The 7,668-nt window shown below is 40.7% G+C and overlaps 1 non-coding gene across 1 annotated transcript; it reads right to left on the bottom strand.

The window, feature by feature from the left end:
• Window positions 1–6,882: 6,882 nt before the first annotated feature.
• On the bottom strand, window positions 6,883–6,989 carry LOC113624050 (U6 spliceosomal RNA). Its single transcript, XR_003434185.1, has one exon. It is a non-coding gene; the product is annotated as a U6 spliceosomal RNA (small nuclear RNA).
• Between the last annotated feature and the right edge of the window lie 679 nt (window positions 6,990–7,668).

Below are 7,668 nucleotides of genomic sequence, written 5' to 3'. Positions count from 1 at the left end.
AGGCAGCAAAAGCCGAATCATTATAACACTTGCTACTACAAGCAGAAAAAGTAGATAGGAAAAGAGGGGAAGGAGACACAAAGCCACAGAGAAGGATTCTTCTAAGTAACAATCAATCCTTTCCCTGCTAGAAGGTAGAAGCCTGTGAGACCGCCCACCCCCAGCCACAGTAGGAGGGAGAATTCATTCTACTGCATTTTGCACAGTGAATTTGTAGTAAGGAGAGCTGCACCTCCTAGAACTTGTGCAGAAATAAGTCATGCCGCCTGGCTGATGGCTTCCACAATATCCTAAAGAGGAGGAATTCATGAGGAACACCAGCACCAGCCAGCAGCTACACCTGTAAATTAGTTTTAAATCCTGTACGTATGTATATAGACATGGGTGTGACGTTTAAGTAAACACTTTGGTTTTTTTGATCATATATATTCACTCACTTTTGGTTTTTATTTTCACTATAAAACCTTTTTCAAGTACACTTAACAAGGTAGAAGCCCATGCTGGCTGTCGTCACCATAGGGGTGCCCAGGCTGAGGAGGCAGAAGAGTAGGCTGCCTGATAAAGCCAGTTCTTTATAGACCTGAAATCAGTCCGGCCCTGAATGAGAACATGTAAGAACTTCTTGACTCAAGTGCCTTCCTTTTCCTGTTTCTTAGCTGCACACTTTTCCGTATCCTGATCTGGATAGAAGTTTTAGCTGGGCCCCTACCCTTACCTGCCCTCACTATAGGCTCATTCCTAATACCTTCTGCAGATGATATTTTGGAGTAACTCTGCCTACGTAGACTGACAGTCTCTCTCTACTTCACCATATCCTGTGTCTGCACCTCCGTGTGTTCCCTTGGTCTAGCTGAAACTCGAGTTATGTCCAACATTTCTCCTTTCTCTCCTACAGATAAAAGAGCAAATATTCAATAAAATATGTATTGAATTAAAGCTCATGCAAGTCTGAACATTTTAAAAAGCATAAATACTTTCAGATGTTGAAGTACAACAGTATGTAGTTTCTGAACCTGTGATCTGTAAATGGATTCCATGGGGCCTCCCTTCAAATTGTATGAAAATTTTCACAGTGGATACAAATGTTCATTTTTCTGGGATGAGCCTAATTAACTGTTATCAGTTTCTCAATGGGATCTACTACTAAAAACATAGAGTTCTACTACCAAAAACTCTAAAGATTGCCCCCCTAAAGCAAAGAGATCAGATCTTTTAAAATAAAATAGGTCATGTTTCTCCAGAGTCACAGTCCTTTTTGTTATGTAAGGTCCCTGTCTGGGATAAGGGGGGGACAAACAGGTGTCACCGTAGACCTCAAGCTCTTCTACATCAATATCTACAGGGCTTATGTTGGAGAACCCACTTTAACAGTCACACTTTGATGGCCATGGGCATAGCAAGATACAACTACAGTGAAGAAATGGAGTCCATCTAGAAAAACTATCTGGCAAAATTAGTTCCTGTCTAAAAAGCAAGACTGAAGAGTCTCTTTTACAGAAGTATTTGAGGGCTTCAATTATCCTGAGGGCCTCTCTGAGCCCTTTGATATCCAAATTATCCCCATTCAAAGGGCCTCTGAGGCCACTATTGCAGCTGATTTTCCATTCTTCAGTTGTTAACTGGTCTAACTCTGCCAGATACTCATTTCTCAATGTAAGTCCCCCAACATCACTTACTTGAAATCCCCCATCTTCTGTAAAATTTGCAGTTTCACATTTCAGTTTGCTTTGTTTTTGCACTGGAACACTGAGCGTTGATACCCTGGGTGGCTGGACGCAAGGATTAAGCAGGAAATCTCTAACAGCAGACATCTTATAACTGGTCAGTTAAATTAGTGAATATTTTTATGCTGCTATATTCTAACAACTTTGTAACTGCTGTGAGTCAAAAAAAATATATATTCAGATAATCAGAAACCCCTAAACATCAAAATGTTAGCAGCAGTGATCCCTAAGCAGTGGTATTATGGGTAATAAAAATAACTCACACTGAATGCTCACTGCGCATTGCATGCAAAGCACTCTGCAAGCATGACCTCATCTAGTATTCACAGAAACCCCCTGAGAGAGACCATTATTTCTCTCTTTTCAAATGAAGCACCTGAGGTTTAGAAAGGTCAACACACTTACCCAAGGTCACACTGGTAAGTGGCAGGGCTGGGATTTAACTCGGCTAACTGACTTCAGAGCCCAGGCTCTTAACCTTGCACTTTTTTGTATTTGCCTCTTTCATATATATAAAAAAAAAATTACATAAAGGGGGAAAGGGGGTTATTTTTTAAAACCACTGCGTACAACTATCACCTTGTACACCTTTTCAAAGTCATACTCCCTAATCTGTTTATGGTCCATTTGATAAATATCACCTATCAAAGCTTATTTCTCTGGGGTTTTATTAGAACAGGCACTTAAATTTCTTTTAAAAAGTGAACTTTTTTTTTTTTTTTTTTTTTTTTTTTTGGCGGTACATGGGCCTCTCACCGCCGCGGCCTCTCCCGTTGCGGAGCACAGGCTCCGGACGCGCAGGCTCAGCGGCCATGGCTCACGGGCCCAGCCGCTCCGCGGCATGTGGGATCTACCCAGACCGGGGCACGAACCCGTGTCCCCCGCATCGGCAGGCGGACTCTCAACCACTGCGCCACCAGGGAAGCCGAAAAGTGAACGTTTTAGTCACAGGTTTTTAACCACTAGCCAATATCTCCGGCTAGAAGCCTGTGGCATTTGTTGTTTTCAAAGTCCCTCTTTTGGCAAGAATACGAATTCACCTCTCTCTCCTAAGTGCCTCCACATTGAGGGCCACAAAAAAAGAGCTGAACGAAAGAGGAAGGACCAGAAACTGCATTCTATCCCACAGGGGACAGGAGAGATTTAGAATTTGTATTTACTCATTTGTTCAGTGGATTTTAAGTATTATCTGTATAAGCTTCCATTCACTTTATGTTATTAATATTAATACTTTATTCATAATATTTATGTAGTAATGTGACTGTATTAAAGTTCTCCAGAGAAACAGAACCAGTAGGATATATATAGATATGTATAAGAGGAAACTTATTATAAGAATTGGCTCAGGGCTTCCCTGGTGGCACAGTGGTTGAGAGTCCGCCTGCCAATGTTGGGGACACGGGTTCGTGCCCCGGTCCAGGAAGATCCCACATGCCGTGGAGCGGCTGGGCCCGTGAGCCGTGGCCGCTGAGCCTGCGCGTCCAGAGCCTGTGCTCCGCAGCGGGAGAGCGGGAGAGGCCACAACAGTGAGAGGCCCGCGTACCGCAAAAAAAAAAAGAATTGGCTCATACAGTCATGGAAGCCAAGAATCCCACAATCTGTACAATCTGTGGTCTACAAGCTGCAGAACCAGAAAGGCTGATGTTGCCATTCAGTCCAAGTCAGTAGGCCTGAGAAGCAAGGGGAGTCAATGGTGTAACTCCCAGTCCAGGGGAGGAGTAGAGGGTAAATAAACCCCAGAGTCTGAAGGCCCAAGAACCAAGAGCACCAATGTCCAAGGGCAGGAGAAGATGGATGACCCAACTCACAATGAAAGAGAATTCACCCTTCACCGTTCAGACCCTTAACAGATTGCCATCACCAGTGTGGGTGGGCATTAACCAATCTTCTTTACTCAGTCTACTGAATCAAACCCATCTCTTCCAGAAGTATCCTCATAGACACACCCAGAAATAATGTTTATTCCAGCTATCTGGGCATCTTTTAGCCAAGCTGACATATAAAATTTAAAATTAAGCACCACAGTGACCTTGGAGAACTCTGAACAGCCCAGAGCTTAGGGAAACCACTTACGTCAGACTGTTCAAAAATGCCAATAAGGAGCCTTGAGTAGCAAAACTCTAGGACCAGAAAGATGTTAAGAGTAGGAATGGAGGTGAGGCACACTTCAAACAGACTTTGGGAATGATAAGAAGGTGATGGAAAGAATACAGTCTTAGGAGGCAGCTGGAAGAGGGCAGTACTCCCAGACCTCCCACCCTGTGTTCCCCCCTCCCCATAACAGTGTTGGCAGCAGCTCTGTGGCAGCATAGGTGGTAGCCAGTACAAAGGGAGCTCGTCCCAGCTCTGGCGCCATCAACGCTGGAGCAACTTGACATATCAGACACTACATGTTATAAAACTAATAGCAGAATCCCCAGTGCCTCACATAACTCCCCGTAATAGCATCAGGGCTTATTGGAGACTGGTTAGATTTTTCAGTTTTCTTTCAAAGAAGTCAACATATTGTAGACTAATATCTGGACTGAGTAAAAATTATTGTAGACTAATATCTGGGCTGAGTAAAAACATCCATAGTAAAAACTATGGATGAAACTATCTGGACTCCAAAGGATAAAAGAAAGAATTTCTTGATAGTGAGATATGGCCTTATTAGTACCCAAGGCTGGTGAAGCAATAGTATGCTGTATTTACAGAGCTTATATGTACACTTTTATATGATTTTTCCATTTTACCTTAACTGATTTTTATTGAGCACATATTTGAGGGATTTTATATTTATATAATTAAGCCCATCAGCTTGTTTATACTACTTTTATATTGCTCTCACATTAATATAGTTCACAGTCCCAGAGCATGCCCTGTGTGCCAAATACTAAGCTGAAGACTTAAATTAGAAGTCTAATTTGTCTAATGTAGTAGACATTAGACTTAAATTCAACCCAATAGCTCTAAACTTATTGCGCTTTATAACCAGAATAATCCTTTCTCATGTCTTATAATTTTGTATTCTTTCTGTAATTTCATTTTTTTTTTACAGTGTGTGAAATGAGGCATGGGTCTAAGTATATTTATCTCCATACCAATAATTAGTATGTCTAAGAGCAGGAGTCCACAAACAATGGCTTGTGGGCCAAATCTGGCCTGCTGTCTGTTTTTGTAAACAAAGTTTTATTGAAACAGAGTTACACTCATTTGTTTACATATTTTCTACAGCTGCTTTCACACCACAAAGGCAGAGGTGAGAATTTGCAAAGCCGAAAATATTTACTATCTAGCCCTTTACCTAAAAATACTGATCACACAGTCTCCCAAAGCAAAAGAAATCAAAGCAAAAATAAACAAATGGGACCTAATCAAACTTGAAAGCACAGCAGAAGAAACCATCAACAAAAAGACAACTTACAGACTGGAAGAAGATATTTGCAAATGATATGACTGACAAGCGGTTAATATCCAAAATATACAAACAGCTCATACAACTCAATATCAAGAAAACAAACAACCCAATGAAAAAATGGGCAGAAGACCTAAATAGACGTTTTTCCAAAGAAGACATACAGATGGCCAACAGGCACATGAAAAAAAGCTCAACATTGCTAATTATTAGAGAAATACAAATCAAAGCCACAAGGAGGTATCACCTTACACCTGTCAGAATGGCTATCATCAAAAAGTCTACAAATATTAAATGTTGGAGAGGGTGTGGGGAAAAGGGAATTCTCCTACACTGCTGTTGAAAATATAAATTGGTGCAGCCACTATGGAAAACAGTATGGAGTTTCCCTAAAAAAACAGAATTATCACATGAGCTAGCAATTCTACTCCTGGGTATGTGTCTGGGAAAAAAAAATAACTCAAAATGATACATGTGCCCCAATGTTCATAGCAGCACTATTTACAACAGCCAAGATGAGGAAGCAACACAAGTACCCATCAACAGATGACTGGCTTAAGACATGGTACATATATACAATGGAATATTACACAGCCATAAAAAAGAATGAAATCTTGCCATTTACAGCAACATGAATGGACCTAGGGAATATTATGCTTAGTGAAGTAAGTCAGACAAAGACAAATATTTTATGATATCACTTATATGTGGAATCTAAAAAATAATACCAGTGAATCTACATGCAAAACAGAAACAGACTCACAGACACAGAGAACAAACTTATGGTCACCAGAGGGGAGAAGAAGTAGGGGAGGGACAAATTAGGACCATGGGATTAACAGATACAAACTACTATACATACAACAGACAAGCAACAAAGATTTACTGTATAGCATAAGGAATTATAACCAATATCTTTTAATAACCTATAATGGAATATAATCTGGGAAAAAAAAACCTCTCAATCACTATGCTCCCTCCATACCTGAAACACCACAGTTCAATTAAAAAAAAAAATCTGAAGGGGAAAAAAAGTAGTGATCACATAATTGTTTCTCTTTTCATTGTTTATATCTCATCTCATTTGTTATTGCTTTTTAATTCTTTTCTGAGTCACCATATGAAAAGTACCAGACAATGTAAAAAAAAAGTTTTTAATATTTTTAAAATTTAACTCAAACTTTTCCTTTACTGACGTTTACTGTTTTAGATTATATTAATTAAATGTCAAAAGTTGCTCAAGTGAAGAGATATAGATGAACAAACTAATTGTAGTTGTTTACCGTTACTATAGCAATAGTTAACAAGCAACAATACCTCATTGCCATACAATAATAGGCACTTATTTAGATCATGCCTCTGCTGAGGGTCTAAGCTACTGGTCTAAGCCGGGCCAACTCGTACCACTCTTCCACATGGTACTAGCTGATAAGAGAGTACCACTCTCCTATCAAACCTCTTCCTGGGACCAGGAGGCTACCCTAGGTAGGATTTTCTCATGATGGCAGAAACCTACAAGGTTTCTCAAAACCTAGACTCAGGACTGGCACAGTGACACTCTCACCACATCCCATTGGCCAAAACAATTCACAAGGTCAACCCAGATTCAAGGGGCAGGAAACTATACTGCAAAGTCACATAGCAAAAGGCAAGGCTGCAGGGACAGATGAAGAACTGTGGTCCATGAGACAATCTATCACACGTGGGTACACATGTGAACTTTAAAGTACATTTGCATTTCTACATGATATAATTTTTTTTTTAAATATGGAACGCTTCACGGATTTGCATGTCATCCTTGCGCAGGGGCCATGCTAATCTTCTCTGTATTGTTCCAATTTTAGTATATGTGCCGCTGAAGCGAGCACATCTACATGATATAATTTTAATATTTAATCCTGATGAAGGTTCTAGGAATTAGGTATTATCATTGTTGCCGTTTAAGAATGATGAAGCTGAGTCAGGGCTTCCTCCTTGCCCAATGTCATACAGTCTGGAAGTGGCAGAAGAAGGACTGAATCCAAGCCTATTTCCAAAGGCTTTTCCTCTGGGCAGTATTTGCATTATTAAATTTGTCTAGTGAGGCGGCAATGGCTACGGCCTGGTAAAATTCAATCCTTCTTGTCCATAGTATAGGACTGTAGCTACTCAGGTGCTATAGACTGAATATTGGTATCCCCCCAAAACTCATATGTTGAAACCTAATCCCCAAAGTAATGGTATTTGGAGGTGGAGCCTTTGGGAGGTGATTAGGTGATGGGGACAGAGTTCTCATGAATGGCATTACTGCCCTTATAAAAGAGACCCCAGACAGCTCTCTCACCCCTTCTACCATGTGAGGATACAGTGAGAAAACAGCTATCTTTGAAGCCAGAAGCGAGCCCTCACCAGATATGGGATCTGCTGGCCCCTTAATCTTGAACTTCTCAGACTCCACAATTGTGAGAAACAAATGTTTGTTGTATAAGCCACCCAGTCTCTGGCATTTTTGTTACAGCAGCCCGAATGGAGTAAGACACCAGGCCCCAGTGTATGGGAGTCCAAACC

Source organism: Aethalodelphis obliquidens, unplaced genomic scaffold (genome assembly GCF_003676395.1).
Source record: "Aethalodelphis obliquidens isolate GAN/ISIS:26980383/991018 unplaced genomic scaffold, ASM367639v1 scaffold1, whole genome shotgun sequence".
NCBI classification, from domain to species: Eukaryota; Metazoa; Chordata; class Mammalia; order Artiodactyla; family Delphinidae; genus Aethalodelphis; species Aethalodelphis obliquidens.
Note: the sequence above shows the minus strand (reverse complement) of the source record. Positions and strands in the feature narration are given on the sequence as shown.